The following is an 18,962-nucleotide window of genomic DNA, read 5'->3' as shown; positions in this document are numbered from 1 at the left end:
GGGGCGTTTCAGTTCATGATGGGCACTTTCAATGGTGTTACCTCATTTGCTCTAATACACTGGGGGTTTGGTTTAGGGGTGGGCCCTCATGATTTTAGCAAGTCTTTTGAAAAATGGTTGAAAAACACCAATTGTAGTTTGAAAATTGGCACTAATTGGTATATGCCCATTTTGGTTTTGCATGTGGGCTTCTCAGTAGTTAATTGATGCTTCCTTATTAGAGAGAAAACACAAGGTGCGTCCTATACGGAAGTCTTGTGTGTTTGACATGCATTAACTCTCCGAGTTTCAAACAATGGTGCATATAATGTATTTCTGTTTTTAGCATGCTTTTTACTTGCATTTTATGTATTGTTACTAAATCTACTAACATACATTAATTTTTCAAAGTAAGTAAAGTGTTGAAATAAATTGCACAGATAGCTTGGGAACATTGATACAATGTTGAGTTTTGATCCAAACCATAATTTTGGTTGAGATTGACATTTCAGTGTTTAAAGTGTGTTGGATCAGCATTGAAATTTTAATGAAAGCCAACAGCACACATGGGTGGAGACAGTGACATTGAACTAACAGTGATTTGTAGTTGATGAGCACAAGATCATTCAGGCATGTATCTCTGCAGAACACTAGTGGGTGTTTCTCTATCAGTGGGGTGTTTTCAAACCAAAATGGGCATTTTCAACCGCTTTACCTGATTTGCTCTAATCCACTGGGGGCTTGGTTTAGGGGTGGGGTGGTTTAGCAAGTCTGTTGAAAAATGGTTGAAAAACATTTATTGTAGTTTGAAATTGGCCACTGATTGGTAAACGCCCATTTTGGTTTTGCATGCGCACTTCTCAGTAGTGTAACGCTTCCTCATTAGAGAGAAAACATAGGTGCATCCTATACAGAAGTCTTGTTTGTTGAAGCACCTGACATACTTACATGACTTCTCTAGCACAGTTTCAAACAATGGTGCATCTACATACTTAAAAAATGCACATTGCTTTAGTAAAGTTTATTACAAATTTCCTGAATAAAGTTCTAACGTAATTTAACACATTTCTTGAAGTGCAGGAGACATGAACATAAGCAAGAAAGTTACACTGCAAACATAGCCCATGTCTTGCATCCATCAGTGCTTGCATGCAGAGCACATTGCTCCTTTAATAGGAATGAAGGCCGACGAAGATGGACAATAAAAAAAAAGCACCCCCCTCCTGATAATGCTGACATTGATTATACACCGAGTTGTTGCCGACAGCATAATCACCTGACCTGGGACTTGATGATATCCTGTGCCTTATCACTGCTTAATCAGGTAATCATTCATATTCCTAAATCTGTATTAAATTTGAAAAATGTAACTGATTTCCAATCAGTTTTGCTTGTTTCCACTGAAACACAATAACAAAAAACATCTTGTGTTTATTAAGAAAGTAACTGACATGGCTATTTTGTGATATTTAAAGAGATTAAGGTCTACATAAAGGCGGACATACTACACTGTGCGATGTCTGTGCGATTTCAGCAAGGAACCTACTCACACTGAACGAGTAGATCGCATGCGATGTAAAGCCAAAGCTCAGGATTTATGTGCTCACACTGTACGGTCCGAACGTCGAGCTGCGACTTGACTGCTCACACTATACGTGTGAAATATGCGCGAATCAGCGCGATAAATCCTCGTGCGGGGTTGCGCCTATGGACAATATCATGTAGCCTATCCAGAGATATTGTCAAAACAAGCATCAGCTATCAATATCAAGAAGATTTAGCATTTCCAATTTATATATTAAATTGTTAGTAGGCTAGTATTATTATTATTATTATTATTATTATTATTATTATTATTAGGGAAGGCCTAGGCTATTAAAGTATAGGCTACTATAATTAAATTGCCACGCAACAATTTCATAGCGCATCACCGCATAACCAACGCGCTGTGAGGATAATAAAATATTACATAGAAGCTTACTTCTCCGCATTAAAAATTGTCTAAAACATTTAGGTCGATTACAATGAATTATATACATATAATTAATTATTAACAGTCTATAATATGTCCGAACACTGCAATAATTCATCAATGAAAATTAAAAACGGCTTTATTTCAAAAACATTTTTTAACAATAAAAGAGGCAAAGTGTAGCCTACATCGCAGGTGGCTTGGAAGAAGTGGGTAATGGTTAATCCATTTTGCAACACGAACTGGAGGTAAGCAACAGTAATTTGTAGCTTTGAACTACAGAACTTAAAGATCTCCCTTTTTTCGTTTTTTTTTTTTTTTTTTTTTTTTTTTTTTTTTTTTTTGCTGCAGATGAAACTGTTTTTGTGCAGGCACAGTGAGGGAAAAAACACTGAGTTTAGGGCAATCGGTTCGTAGCTCTGCTTCAACTGTGCGATATAGTCACGAGGAGCGACCAAAATTTCTAACATGCCAGAAATTCATCCGACCATCCGATTGCCGGGCGTGAGAGGTTAATCGCCTCTCTTTTCCCCCTGTACACTGCACGACAAACGACGCACGACAAAGCTGAAAATCGGCCCGACCCGAAAAAGAGTCGCGCGAGTCAGAATTCGGCTCAAAATCGGACGAAAATCGCACAGTGTATGCCCGCCTTAAGGTGAATCTGCAGCTTCAAAGGGATAGTTCAGCCCGAAATGAAAATTCTGTCATCTTTTACTCACCCTCAAGTTGTTCCAAACCTGTATGAATTTCTTTCTTCTGCTGCACACAAAAGAAGATAGAGTGAAGAATGTTGGCATCCAGACAGTTGATGGTAGCCATTGACTTCCATGGTATTTATTTTCTACTATGGAAATCAATGGCCACCGTCAACTTTCTGGTTACCAACATTCTTTAAAATATCTTCTTTTGTGTTCAACAGAAGAAAGAAACTCATACAGGTTTGGAACAACTTGAGGGTGAGTAAATGATGACAGAATTTTCATTTCGGGCTGAACCATCCCTTTAAAGAAATTTTCATTGAAAAAACCTAAGTTCTTTTATTCTACAAGATAAACTTGTTACTTGAATGCTATGTAGTTTCACAGAAAATGAACTGAGATATTGTTAATGGCTATAGCTCATAGGTGTTTGTTCCTCTTCATGAAGTCATGAGTTTAGCTCCAACACCTGCATGGAAGTTTCCATTGATCCTAATGACCTTGATTAGCTTGATTAGCTGCTTCAGGTGTGTTTAATTAGGGCTGGAGATAAAATCGGACACCCCTGCCATAGTAATTTCTTTTGATATTGAAGCATTAATAGATTTTAGAAAAATAAATGAAATAATCAGAATTTAACGATACTTTGATCATAGTTAGAATATTTTGTGTTCAGCAACTTTTTTTAAAAAGTGAATCATATTGTGTTTAGTATATTAACATTCTTGAATGTGGCAACTGAACTGACTTGTTCTTGAGTAACATCATGCTTTCTTTTTCAGATTTCAGAGAACCCAAAGGAAAAGAGGCAGTAGTCTGATGCATGACAGATTTTTAAAAACCTGAACCGTTGGACCACCTGTAGTTATGACATCAGACTTCTGAAGCCAATTTTATTTTTAAAGGTTGAAATGCTTTTGTCCTATTTCTCCCCCTTTCTTTTTTAAAGAATGATCTTTTAATATATTTTTGTCATTGATTGATTGAATAAAATAAATTGACTCAACTGCTGGAAAGGTGTAATTTATATTTTAAAAGGTTTTTGCCAAATTTTTGGTCAGGAATTTGTTGACGCATCATTGAAGTGTAGTTGAAATATTAATGTTGTTTCAACATTAACTTAGTACATCAGATGGCAACATTGGTTGACATTCCTTTTCAGTTGTATTTTCAGTGTTTCAACAAAATGTATTTAGAATCAACATCACATTGTAACATTGATCAAACCATATTACCAAATATTATTTCTGTTAATTTCAGTGTTGATTCAACAGCAGTGATGTAGATTCAACATCATAGTGTAATATTGATTCAACAATATTACCACTGATTTATTTTAGTTAATTTCAGAGTTGATTCAACAGCAGTGATGTAGATTCAACATCATAGTGTAACGTTGATTCAACAATATTGCCATAGATTTATTTTAGTTAATTTCAGTGTTGATTCAATAGCAGTGATGTAGATTCAACATCATAGTGTAATATTGATTCAGCAATATTACCATTGATTATTTTAGTTAATTTCAGAGTTGATTCAACAGCAGTGATGTAGATTCAACATCTTAGTGTAACGTTGATTCAATATTACCATTGATTATTTGTGTTAATTTCAGTATTGATTCAGCATCGGTGATGTAGAATCAATCATAGTGTAATGTTGATTCAGTAGCATTACTATTGATTTTTTGTTCAACAGTTTCAATATTAACTGAGGGTGCAAAAGTGATGTTGATAAAAAATCACTTTGTAATGTTGAATCAATACTATTACCGTTGATTTTTGGTTGAAATCTCAACATTGCTTCAGCATTAACTGAGGGTGCAAGTGATGCAAAAACAACATCACTCTGTAATGTTGAAGCAATATTAACACCATTGATTTTTGATTGAAATCTGAACATTATTTCAATATTAACCGAGGGTGCAAAAGTGACATTGAAACAACATCACTTTGTAATGTTGAAGCAATATTAACACCATTGAATTGTGATTGAAATCTGAACATTATTTCAATATTAACCGAGGGTGCAAAAGTGACATTGAAACAACATCACTTTGTAATGTTGAAGCAATATTAACACCATTGAATTGTGATTGAAATCTGAACATTATTTCAATATTAACCGAGGGTGCAAAAGTGACATTGAAACAACATCACTTTGTAATGTTGAAGCAATATTAACACCATTGATTTGTGATTGAAATCTGAACATTATTTCAATATTAACCGAGGGTGCAAAAGTTATGTTGAAACAACATCACTTTTTAATGTTGAAGCAATATTAACACTATTGATTTGTGGTTGAAATCTGAACATTATTTCAATATTAACTGAGGGTGCAAGAGTGATGGTAAAACAACATCACTTTCTAACGTAATTTCAATGTAATCAGCGTTGACGCATCAACACTGACTCAACATTGTTTCAATGGTTACATGCTATCTGGGGAGTCACCAAAACAACACCAGAATCGGAATGCATCCGTCAAATAGAAATATTTGTTTCAAATGCCAACACCTGGCTGAAAAGAATACAAAATAAACAAGGAAACTGATTTTTTGAAATATGATGTTCCAATTCCAATATTGATGGAAATAAAATATGAACTTCTACATGATGATTGTGATATAACTGACCAATATTAGAGTAATTTTAGATCACCGTGAACTCACACAAAAACTAACAGAATGAGAGTTTAACACAATGATATCACAGTGGTCTTACATGGTGAACTGACAGTATGAGCGCACAGTAAGTGCACTGTGACCTCACATTGTGACCATAGTATGAGCACACAGTGAGTGCACTCTGAGGTTACACTTTTAGCTCACTACAACCTCACATTGTGACCACATCATGAGTATCCTATAAGCTCACATTTTGAGCACACAGTGAGTGTGCTGTGAGCTCACATTGTGACCATAGTATGAGCACACAGTTAGTGCGCTGTAAGGTTACACTTTTGTGACCTCACATTGTGATCACATCATGAGTATCCTGGGAGCTCATGGTGAGATCAAATTGTTGACTGGGATTACTAGATGTGCATGACGCATGCAGTGTCTCTCCTCCTTTCCTTTTGTCTGCGGCAGATTTCATTTTCAAAGACTTGAGGGGCACTGTAAAGTAGATATAGATGTCACGGGGTGACTATATTCAGTGGGGGAGGAACGCACACGCCAGGAAATGGGTTTCCCACGGGGAATGTTTTGAATGTAACACCCAGAGTCAAAATGGCTGCTCCCTGTGTCTAGATGTAAACAGCTGTCAATCTAGCGATCTATTAGACAAACTAGCTTTAGGTGTCTGGCGGGAAGAAACTAGGCTGGTGATTGGTACGTACGTTGGGCGGGAGTGCTTTATATGCCAGAGGTTGCCGGCAGTATTGTACAGCAGATTTGGGGGAGAAGACAGCACCCAGTAAATGCACACGGGCGGCGATCCAATGCACGTTTGTTCGAAGCCGACGAGGGTCCAAAACAAAACCAGCATTCTGACAGATTTGGATTTTGCGATTTCCACAGCTGCCGCCATTGTGGAAATACTGAGTATAGCCAGCCGGGGACTTAAGAAGTGGAAACATGGCCCCGATGCCACTAAGTTAAGTGCCTTTTATGCCTACTTCGTAGTTCAATGTTGTGGGATAACTGACTGCCTGTGACTCCCCTGATATGTACGTCATTGTGAGCTCATCTCATATCCTGTTCTCTTTGCCTCATTCCCTCTGCCAGTAAAAACAAAACTTTCTAAGGTGTTCCATTGGCCTGACTGCTTTTCTGCTCTCATAACACAGTAGCTAACCAGCCCAGCCCAACTTCAGGGAGACATTTTTTTGGATACTGTTCGTTTTCCTTGGTAATAGTGAGTTTACTGTTTGAAGTGTCCTGTTGCTTGAAGTGTTCACATTGGGGAGTGTCTAGCTGGTTGAAGTGTGTACACGAGTGCTTTGACTGTTTTGTATTGTTTGGTCTGCACCTAGGCCACTACAGTTCCAGATAATCAGTCACCTGTAACCTGGGTGGGTTATGTTAGTAACTTGAGTTAACCCTGAGTATTATAAATAGCTGCTGCCCTGACGCCGACTAGCATCCCATTGCCCAATCCCCCTGCTGGAAGGAACCAGTGGCCACTGCCCTACCATCGACTAGTCTCCCACTGTCCAACTCCTCTGCTGGAGAGAATGAGAAATTGCTGTGCTAACGCCGACTACCCTCCCACTGCCCAGTCCCCCGGCTGGAGAGAACGAGAAACTGCTATGCTGACGCTGATTAGCTTCCTACTGCCCAATCCCCCTGCTGGAGGAAACCCGTAGCTGCTGCCCTGACTGGCCTCTTACGGCCCAGTTCCGCTGAGGGTAACTCTCACCCTAAGACTCTTTTAATAATTTCATAAAAATAAATATGTTTTGAAGCTATCCACTGAGTCCTGACTTGTTTTTGGGGATACGGTTTGCTCCTCAGAGTAGTAGAGAAATAAGAGCGGTGGCTAGTGCCCCCTGCCTGTGAAATAGATACTAATACGTGTAGCACAATTATATTTAGACTAGTCTGGCTGTTAACTATAAAAGTAGACTCATCAGGATGCCATTTTGGATCTTCTTCTTAACAAAAGTATTAAGTCCCGTTTTGATTTTGTATGTTGTCATTTGCACTCCTGACACAAATTACAATATTACTGTTGCTGGAGCATCTATATCGTAAAACAGATACTATAGATTGACACTCTAAACCCTTAGAATTTCAAATTATGTTTAATTTGTTATCATTCTTAATGATTAGACAGTATTCTTTATAATAATAATAATAATAATAATAATTTATTTCTAAAGCACATTTAAAAACAACACGAGTTGACCAAAGTGCTTTACAGACTCAACATCTCAACAGCATTACACAAACATCAAACGACACAACAAGACACTCAACACCACATTGTACCTAGGAACAGTTAAAAGCAGCAGAAAATAAATAAGTCTTCAACATAGATTTAAAACCCTCAATAGAGTCGCAGGATTTGATATATACAGGGAGACTATTCCAAAGACTTGGTGCCGCCACCGAAAAGGCTTGATCTCCCTTTGTTTTCAATCGAGATTTTGGAACCTTTAAAAGCAAGCTTTGCGAGGATCTTAGTGGTCTGACGGCACAATGATGCTGTAATAGATCAGAGATGTATACAGGTGCTAGCCCGTGTAAGCCTTTAAAAACTATAAGGATGACGTTGTATTGCACCCTATACTCCACAGGGAGCCAGTGCAAAGAGGCCAGCACTGGAGAGATACTGGAACGTTTCCTGGTGCCAGTCAGCAGTCTGGCGGCTGCATTCTGCACTAGCTGCAGACGTGAAAACGACTTATTTGACAGCCCCAAATATAACGAATTACAATAATCCAGTCTGAACGAGACAAATGCATGGATCACAGTTTCCATATCTTTAAAGGACAAGAAGCCTTTCAGTTTGGCAATACCCCTCAGTTGAAAAAAGCTTCCCTTTACCACAGCATTTATTTGTTTATCGAATTTTAATTCAGAGTCAAAGATCACACCAAGGTTTCTCACCTGAGTATTAATATTGGAGGCTAAAGGGCCCAGATCAGGAGAAAGCTGTTTGGCTAGCTTCGATGGGCCAAAAATCACCACTTCATATTTCGACTCATTCAGCTGTAGGAAACTTGATGCCATCCACTGCTTTATCTCATCCAGACAATCAAGCAAAACTGACCATTTAGAATTGTCATCAGATTTCAATGGAAAATACAGCTGGGTGTCGTCTGCATAACAATGGTATGCCACGCCATGTTTCTGACAGATTAAACCCAGAGGGAGCATATATAATGAAAACAAGACGACCAAGACACGAACCTTGAGGAACCCCAAAAACAATCGGACGGGCTGAGGAGATAGAACTCCTTATTTCCACAGCAAAGGTTCTCCCCTGTAAATATGAAGCAAACCAATCTAATACAGTCCCCCTAATACCCACCCACTGACTCAAACCATTATAGTAAATGTAAACAAAGTGACATCAAGCCCGAGGTCGGGTCAGTGCGCGTCAATAGATTAATAACCATAAAACTAATGACACAATCTTTAGGAAATCTATTGGACAAATGAAAAGCACTTTTACATCATTTGTAAACACATGCTTTCACACTTCGTTTTTATTCCTGAATGATTCTTGAGAAAAACACTGAAGCAGAAGCCCAAAACAAGACATTTCATTCAATGTATTACATATTTAAGCCTGGTCAGATTTAACCAGATGACATCAAACTGATGTAATTTTGCACACTGAGAGTGAGACTGGGGAGAAACAAGTATCAGAGCGACACCGGCAGAGTGCGTTGCATTAAATGAAGCATGGCAGACTGCCCAATTAAAACCTGTTCTCTACACTCATTCTTTAAATATGTATATGCTCCTGACAGTCAGAGACAGATTTATTTTCACATTTAAACTAAAGTTGAGCCTGACTAGAGTATCAGCATGTATTACATCTACTGTGTACATGTAGCAGGTTGATTGGGTTGATTGGTTGTAGTGGTGTCATCACACCCTTTGGACCAATCAGGACGTAGCTGCGTGCTATATGGGCAGAGGGTGAGCGCTCGTGACACTACGGTGTTGTTGTTAGAGGCGCACTTCCGCTGTGGGTCCTCTCGTGTTCGTGGGGCAGTCGTGGTTATTGGACAGGTAATATAGCGTGGTTAACTTTCTCATTGCTTAGAGACCTTGTTAGTGTTGCAATGGGCATTATAATGTGCAATGTCTTTTGCAGTGTTTCTCCTGTCATAAACCCGACCTTTCCTGCAACGGAACCGGGTTGCATTGTGCTGCTGGTAGGTTGAATCCGTTTCCTCTTTAAACATTTGCATGACCTGAGTTTAATGGGCCGTTGTATTGTAGGCTTCGTGTAGCTGTACTAACGATACGATTGGTGTATATATATCGCCTATAGATGTGCAGCTCCCTGATAGGTATGTATGTATGCGAGCCGGCATTGCGTGTATGTTTAATCGTGCTTTGTTATTAAATGTGATTTGTTTATGTACATCAGGACGGTGAAGCACGTGTTGGCGTCGGTATCGGCACGAGTCTCGTCCTTCCCGCCCCGCTGCTGTTTTGTCTCTACGCTACGGAGTGTTTTGTCTCAATTAATTTGTGTTCAACAACGGACTGTTAACGGAGAAAGCTATGTCCCAGCTAGCAGGGAACGTTCTCAGAACTTTCGCTAACATTCCCTACAAGTTTGGTTAATGTTCTAAAGAAAACATTTGAATGTAATGTTTACCGAACATTTTAAGGATGTTTTCTCATTTAAAAAAATGTTCCTATAACGTTATATGAAAACTAAGATATAACATTTTAACTGCAACATTCAAAAGATGTTTTGGGAATGTTTCTGAAGTAACAAGTTGTACTATGATCTCAAAATATCATTGTCCCTATGTTTCATTATAACAAAAGAAAAACGTTTTCCTCTGTCACGTTAGGAAAATGTTTTGAGGATATCATTGAGAGATGAGATGTTTAATGTTCTTTATAAAACGTTCTTCTAATGTTACGAGTTAACAAAATTATAACATTTTATTTGCAACATTTTGAGAATATTTTGGGAATGTTGTTAAAGTTAAAGTTTGTACAATGATCTCAAAATAATGTTGTCTTAATGTTTCATCATAACAAAAGAAGAACGTTCTTTCTGTCACATTAGGAAAATGTTTTGAGGATATCATTGAGAAATGAGATGTTTATTGTTCTTTATAAAACGTTCTTTTAATGTGACAAGTTAACTAAATTAAAACATTTTACTTGCAACATTTTGAGCATATTTTGGGAATGTTGTTAAAGTTAAAGTTTATACAATGATCTCAAAATAACATTGTCCCAATGTTTCATTATAACAAATGAAGAATGTTCTCTCTGTCACGTTAGGAAAATGTTTTGAGGATATCATTGAGAGATGAGATGTTTATTGTTCTTTATAAAACGTTCTTTTAATGTGACGAGTTAACAAAATTATAACTTTTTATTTGCAACATTTTGAGAATATTTTGGGAATGTTGCTAAAGTTAAAGTTTGTACAATGATCTCAAAATAACATTGTCCCAATGTTTCGTGAAAACAAAAGAAGAACATTCTACTTGCAACATTTTGAGCATATTTTGGGAATGTTGCTAAAGTTAAAGTTTGTACAATGATCTCAATATAACATTGTCCCAATGTTTCGTGAAAACAAAAGAAGAACATTCTACTTGCAACATTTTGAGCATATTTTGGGAATGTTGCTAAAGTTAAAGTTTGTACAATGATCTCAAAATAACATTGTCCCAATGTTTCGTGAAAACAAAAGAAGAACATTCTACTTGCAACATTTTGAGCATATTTTGGGAATGTTGCTAAAGTTAAAGTTTGTACAATGATCTCAAAATAACATTGTCCCAATGTTTCGTGAAAACAAAAGAAGAACATTCTTCTTGCAACATTTTGAGCATATTTTGGGAATGTTGCTAAAGTTAAAGTTTGTACAATGATCTCAAAATAACATTGTCCCAATGTTTCGTGAAAACAAAAGAAGAACATTCTACTTGCAACATTTTGAGCATATTTTGGGAATGTTGCTAAAGTTAGAGTTTGTACAATGATCTCAAAATAACATTGTCCCAATGTTTCATAAAAACAAAAGAAGAACATTCTTCTTGCAACATTTTGAGCATATTTTGGGAATGTTGCTAAAGTTAAAGTTTGTACAATGATCTCAAAATAACATTGTCCCAATGTTTCGTGAAAACAAAAGAAGAACATTCTACTTGCAACATTTTGAGCATATTTTGGGAATGTTGCTAAAGTTAGAGTTTGTACAATGATCTCAAAATAACATTGTCCCAATGTTTCATAAAAACAAAAGAAGAACATTCTTCTTGCAACATTTTGAGCATATTTTGGGAATGTTGCTAAAGTTAAAGTTTGTACAATGATTACAATGATCTCAAAATAACATTGTCCCAATGTTTCGTGAAAACAAAAGAAGAACATTCTACTTGCAACATTTTGAGCATATTTTGGGAATGTTGCTAAAGTTAAAGTTTGTACAATGATCTCAATATAACATTGTCCCAATGTTTCGTAAAAACAAAAGAAGAACATTCTTCTTGCAACATTTTGAGCATATTTTGGGAATGTTGCTAAAGTTAAAGTTTGTACAATGATCTCAATATAACATTGTCCCAATGTTTCGTAAAAACAAAAGAAGAACATTCTACTTGCAACATTTTGAGCATATTTTGGGAATGTTGCTAAAGTTAAAGTTTGTACAATGATCTCAATATAACATTGTCCCAATGTTTCGTGAAAACAAAAGAAGAACATTCTACTTGCAACATTTTGAGCATATTTTGGGAATGTTGCTAAAGTTAAAGTTGTACAATGATCTCAATATAACATTGTCCCAATGTTTCATGATAACAAAAGAAGAACATTCTCTCTGTCACATTAGGAAAATGTTTTGAGGATATCATTGAGAGATGAGATGTTGAATGTTCTTTATAAAACGTTCTTGTAATGTTATGTGTTAACACAATTAGAACATTTTACTTGCAACATTTTGAGGATGTTTTGAGGATGTTGTTGAGATAACAGATTATATAATGTTCTCAGTAAAACATTGGCACAATGTTCCATAATAACAGGAGGAACATTATCAAAACAATGTTCGTAAAATGTTTTGAGGATATCACTGAGACCTGAGATGATGAGTGTTTTTAAAAAAACGTTCTTGTAATGTGACATGTTAACAAAACTAGAACATTTTAAATGTAACATTTAGCAATCAAACTACACAATTATTGTTAAATTGAGCTTGCTGGTCTGACAGCAGGCCAACAGGGTTCACGATGGAACATATGGTGCGTTTAAGTCCTCCTGGGAAGTTTGTATTCATGAGGTTTTACAATTTTTTTAATGTTTTAAATTAATGAAGCCACTGTAAACTTTATCATCACATATTATACTGTTATATATTAATGCTATCATATTTTGTGCAGGCATTAGCTTACTTCATTGTCACTGCTGAATACCTAAGTATAGTGGTATCCCACAATGTTTCCCACTGACACGCCCCTAACTCTTCAAGATCGGGGTTAAAGAAAATCCTGAGCTTCCTACTCATATTCTCATCATTGTGGTGGCGTTCAACTTGTAAATACGATCTTTATGACATGACTTGAATGCACCAATAGCTCTAGCTTAATTAGGGACAATCCATACAAACACTCTTTGCTAAAATACATTACAGACTGTCACAGTGAGAAGTTATTCATCCTGTATCAACGCTAAAGGCCTAACCACTGCAGTCAACACCTTGGAGTCTATCCATGCTGTTAAATAAAAGTCTGTAGACAAGGGTTAGGGTTAGAGTTAGGGTTAACCTTAACCCTTAATTTCTAACCCAGACCCGGTTTCACAGAGTTTAGATTAAGCCAGGATTAGGCCTTAGTGCATTTAATTAGCTTTTAAAAATGTGCCTTAGAAAAAAGAAAAAAGAAACATTACTGGTGTGCATCTTGAGACAAAACAATGGCACTGACATATTTTAAGATTTGTCAGTGCAAGTTGCTTTCAGGTAAAACAGCTCAAACGTGCATTTTAGTCTGGGACTACAGGCTTAAACCTTGCCTGTGAAACCCGGGGTATATGTTGCAACTTGTATAGAATTATGCCAATGTTAGCAAAGTGTTGTGTTGGACAGAGGATTAACCCTAAACCAACAGGTTGTGTAACAGTGCCACACAGGGTGAAAAGCAAGTTGACATTATTAGGCATAAGAGTGTTTCTAAAGGAAAGGTCAATATTTTGTTAAAGTGCAAAAGGATCATTATGGGTCACATGAATGTAACTCTAATGTCACCATGACACCAATCCATTATTTTTTCATGTAGGTAAGGTATACAGAATTGTATATGAATAGCCTACATATGCAATGTTTGCTCTGTTTAATATATAATATGTTTGCTCTTTTAAACTGCTGTTGGCAGAGCAGTGGTAAATATAATTTTGTTATATATGGTATATATTATTTATGTTATTTATTATTATTATTTATATGTTATTGTAAGTTTTTTTTTTTTTATCATGCACTGCAATGAAGACACCATTTAACCAATTGATTAAATATAACAGCCAGCTTACAAATACAACTAAATAAATAGCACGTGCACATTTTTTTCATATTCTTTCTTTTAAAACATGTCATCTTTTCCTGTAATTGCAATGTTACCACATTATTGGCTGTCTCTTCGAGTTGTTTTGAGCATGATTGGTTATTCAGACTGTCATCCAGGAATCTGGCCAATGGCAGCTATGCGCGCCTTTTACTGGTCAAGTTTGAATATTCGTCTGTTAGAGTGTGTGTGTGTGTGTGTGTGTGTGCGCGTGCGCGCGCTGCTGCTGCTCGGGATCTTCAGTACTAGCCTCCTTCGGTTCTGTGGCTTTTACATTGTTTAAAACTTGGATTATTTTGCATCGTACTGTTACATTTTTATTTTGAGCGAGTTGCGGGATGTAAATGGACAACGAATTTTAACAACGTACGTGTAACGGACATATTGCAATCTGCGGAAGGTAAATAACTTTATTTTATATAAAAATACATTCTGCTACATCAAAATATAGTGTGTTAAATTGAGAAGCCAATTTTAAATGCGATTAGAGCAATATCGACATTATGTCAATGTTTCAGGCTAAGCATGTGTAAATATTGTCAGCTAACTTAGTTTTTGATAAAAAAAAAATAAAAAAAGGAGCTTTACAATGAGTGAACTGAGAACATTGTGTCTTTATACAGAGAGGAACTCGAACCACACTATGAAAACTAGGCTTTTGAATATTGTTGATCGCGGGATATCGGCCTACCGTCAAAATGATGAGTCATCATCATAATATGTTTTTGAGCTGGTGAGTAAAATTTTGCAAGCTTTTGCAAATGTCTCTTTTAGTAAGTAAATACAAATAGCTAATAATATTGCTGTATGTGTGTGTTTCCCATTATCTAGGAATTTTGGGAATAAATATTATCCAGCCACATGATCTTCAGTTGCGGTGAGTATTGTCATAGTAAAATACACGTGAAATAGAGGCAGAACATGTAAACTCTGCTCAAAGGCACACTGGTCCAAACCCTCCAGACAATATTTTACCTGTCTTCTTGATATGAGTTTACGGGCCTAGCTGACCCAAACATAAATGTCCTTTCAAAATGAAATTATTTTCAAACCTGTATGACTTACTTCTGTGAAACACAAGAATGTTGGGAATAAAACAACATTGGAACCCATTTTATGGAAAAAAAACAAAACAGTGAAGTCATTTCTCAAGATATCTTAATTAAGGTTATACAAAATAAATTCATACAGTTTTGGAACAACATGGAGTACCGGTAAATAACGAGAGAACTCTATTTTTTGGACGAGCTGTTCTTTTTAGGACATGTTCCCAGGGTCCTTTGCTAAATTAACCATGGTTTTTATTATAGTAAAGTGTAGAAACAATGTTTTTATGGTGGATTGATTACAATAATTTATTACCATTTAGTTAGTGTAGCAAAACCATGGTTAATGTTAGTAAGGGTTCTCCAGATTTATATAGCCTAACACTTAAGGAAAACATAAAAAATGGTCCTATGTCACCCAGATCAATAGTCTGTTAACACACATTAACACACTTTTTAAATTTTCTTAAGATCAAGCATTGGAACAATGTTCACGGAGCAGAACAGGCACCAACAGAGAAACAAGTCCATCACTAGTAAGTATCCACTGCATTTTATAAAACCGTAGTCAATTTTAAAGGCACAATGCACTCCAAAATAAAAATGATCTCTTTTTTTCTCCCTCGTGCCTGATTTATATCTGTCCCAGATTTATATCTGACTTTCTTTCCACAGAGATTTTTAGAAAAATTATCATTAAAGAGAATCATATAAAGAGAAATGTGGGAGGAGCTTGAATTTATTACCTAGCCCTGTTTGTTTGAACCGCGAGAGCCGTCAAAGCTTATGCTACTCCTACGTCATACATGGACAAGAGGCTTTTATAGTCTACACGTCGGACGCAAGCAACTTGCAGTTTTGCCCCCACCAACAACGCATAGTATTGCATACAATGGTGCGTCGCGTATCAAAAACTGGGACGACACATTTTGCTACGCATAGATGCATAATGGCGGCCGAAGTGTAGCGATGCGTAGCCTTGCAGGCGCGTATGCGTATCGATGCGTTGACTCTATAACTCTTTGGGCGTAATTTGACTTGCATATGGCTGTCTGCTGGAAGCTAGTTATTTAAGTCGATAAAGTTATAAATATGGTAGGGCTGGGGGAATTAACACGTTAATCTTTGCGATTAATTTGAGATGCATAACGAGTAAAAAAAAAAAACGCAATTAACGCAGCACTTTTTTTGCCTCGTTTTAATGACTTCCTGTTGCGGAAAAGGCTGCAAAATATGCCGTCCCGCCCCTCCGTGTTCGGCGATCAGGTTTTATTCTCACGCAGCTTTCATGAGCGGGTCTTTTCCGCGCCGCGCTCTCCATTCCGTGTGTGTGTGTCGGCGCACTGACACACACACACAACATTGAGCAAACATTGAGCTCTTTGCTCAATGTTCTGCTCCGTGTTTGCGCTGCGTGTTTCGTTAACGGCCCAAACGCTCCAATCATGTACCGATCATGCACTGGAAAGCAAAGTCAAATAACGTGAATTTTCTCAGTAGTAGACTTCTGTGAAATAGCCCTACTGAGCTGGTATAGTCATGCTGGCAACAATGGTAAAATTACCTGCTCTGATCACATGCTCTTGTAATAATAGCTTTGTAGGACTATGTTTTATTTTGATAATTAGTAAAAAAAAAAAAATATAATAATAAATTGTTAAATTGATTATGTTGATTGATTATTGAAAAATAATAATATATTGATATATTGATGTTTAATATTATTTTAATACAGGGCTATTTTCTGTTCCTTTTTTCCTGTGTTGTTTAATTAGGTTATTCTAAGTTTAAATATTGATGATTACAAGCTTGGGGGAAATGCAATTAATTGCATTTAATTACAGCAAATTGTGTAAATAATCAGTTACTTTTTTTTAATCGATTCCCAGCCCTAAAATATGGATATGTTTCTTACACGAACGCATCACTTCGCTTCACCTTTCGCCTTTATTAACCTGCCAGAGCCGTGTGGAGTACTTTTATCATGGATGGATGCATTTTTATGGACTTGTCAAAAAAATCCCACAGGGAGCTACAGAATAAGAAATCTTTGAAGTCCACTTTTTTACTGTCTGTTTCCATCAGTAAAATTACCGTTTTTTTGGGGGTTTTTTCTCTCAGAATTGTGAGGCAGGAACACACAATTGCAAGAAAATATCAGAATTGTGAGCTGTCTTTTTTACTCCCCTCAGAATTCACCCTTCGAGGGAGTTTGATTGACAGGTATTTATTTTTTACATTTCTATTTTACAAAAATTATTTTTTTTCTACAGAAATTACACAAATTAAACGTTGAGACTTTGTTTCATATCAAAAGTAACCTGCTCTGTCTTGTCTCGGCGTTTAGACGTTTCAACGTTTTTTCTTTGATCCGCAATGTATTTTTCATTGCGTGACAACATGATGTGTGGCGTGAGAGCGCCATGGCAACAGTAACTAAAGGGGGCGGGTCTTTGCAAATTGCATTAACCATGGCTGCCTGTTAATTATCACTGGACTACTTCGCTCTCGCATCTCCCAAAAGTTTTTTTTTGTTTTGTTTTCTTGATTCCATTTTAATGGTTTAATTAAATTGCTATAACCAATTATTTAAAATGTAATGATTTAAGCAAAACTTTCTTCAAAGGTTAAACCAAACTTTTATTTGACGGATTGCCGTGTAGACCTTTGAGTCTCTCTGTGTTTTATGATGATAGTTTTTCTCAAATGAAGCTAAAATGCTGCTGAAGAGCGGCTGTATTGATGAAGTGCATTAATGTCCTCATATAGAAAAGACAGCAAAAACAAAATAAGCCAGAATTGCTTTTTTTCTCAGGTTTTACTAATTTATCCTGTGATTCTGACTTTCAAACAGCCAATTGCGAGTTTATATATCGCACTTCTGAGAAAAAAAAGTTTGAATTGTGAGTCGCAATTACCTTTTTTAAAAATTGTATTCCATGGCGGAAACAAGCTTTCATATGCACAGACAGTAGCTCACATTTAACATGCAGATTGTGCGCACACAGAAACCTACTGGAGGACAGAAAGTTAGTGTCAACACTGTCCTGTGATTTCTCAATAAGAAACTGCGTAGAAACAGAAGTTATAGCATATTTCTTTCTGCTTTTGAAGTAACTAAAACTTACAGCTTAGCTAATAGCAAAGAGACGATACACAGGTATGATTAAATCACACTAGAAATTGTTCCATCGCCAATGCATTCAAATGCAGTTCTACTTTATCTGTATCTGATTTAAAACAAGCAGAAATCTGTAAGAAATGTAACAATCCATAGACAATATAACTGATGAAAATGAGCTGTTCGTGAGCAGAGCAGTGCAAAAGCATCGTGGGCAGTGCTGTGACATGCTGCAGCTGTGCTCAAGGTGACCTGAGTTCAAGGTTAACACTTCTCAAGCCAAGTTTGTAGTTTGTTAAAATAATTTAGCCTCTAGTTGTGTTATTAACATGTATATAATGGATTAAGTATATGTTTTAAATTACAGAAACAAAATAGATACTCATAAGGTATCATATTTATACTTTTAAATAAACTAATCTAATTAATTTCTGATTAATAATTAGGCTGGCTAATTTTGAAAGTTTTCAAAGTCAATATTGCTTGTGATCTTAATATGTAATATGTATTTGTATTATTTTTGTTTACACTGTTGCATGATCTTCTTTTATAGGCTATGAGGAAAAACTCTACCATGCACACAGAGAATGGAGCTCAATTCTGCTAACTGGGATAGCAGCTGAAAAACAAGAAGAGAAGAACAGTAGAACACCTATTAATGCAGATGACTTTATTCTTTTTTCTTTCAAGCTGCTGAAAGCATTCTTTAGAAATGTTGGCCCATATTGATAGGATAGCATCTTGCAGTTGATGGAGATTTGGGCACGAAGCTCCCGTTCCACCACATCCCAAAGATGCTCTATTGGGTTGAGATCTCGTGACTGTGGGGGCCATTTTAGTACAGTGAACTCATTGCCATGTTCAAGAAACCAATTTGAAATGATTTGAGCTTTGTGACATGGTGCATTATCCTGCTGGAAGTA

The 18,962-nt window shown here is 36.5% G+C and overlaps 1 long non-coding RNA gene across 2 annotated transcripts; it reads left to right on the top strand.

Annotated features, from left to right (window-relative positions):
• Window positions 1-14,078: 14,078 nt before the first annotated feature.
• Window positions 14,079-18,720, top strand: LOC311080306. Of its 2 annotated transcripts, XR_014605553.1 has the most exons (6): window positions 14,079-14,272; window positions 14,496-14,605; window positions 14,704-14,749; window positions 15,390-15,454; window positions 17,040-17,141; window positions 18,593-18,720. It is a non-coding gene; the product is annotated as an uncharacterized lncRNA (long non-coding RNA). The 2 variants fall into 2 exon arrangements; XR_014605552.1 differs by lacking the exon at window positions 14,704-14,749.
• The last annotated feature ends 242 nt before the right edge of the window (window positions 18,721-18,962 follow it).

Source organism: Abramis brama (genome assembly GCF_963993115.1).
Source record: "Abramis brama genome assembly, chromosome: 3".
Taxonomy (NCBI): Eukaryota; Metazoa; Chordata; class Actinopteri; order Cypriniformes; family Leuciscidae; genus Abramis; species Abramis brama.
The sequence above is the reverse complement of the archived record's forward strand: the minus strand, read 5'-3'. Positions and strand labels throughout refer to the sequence as shown.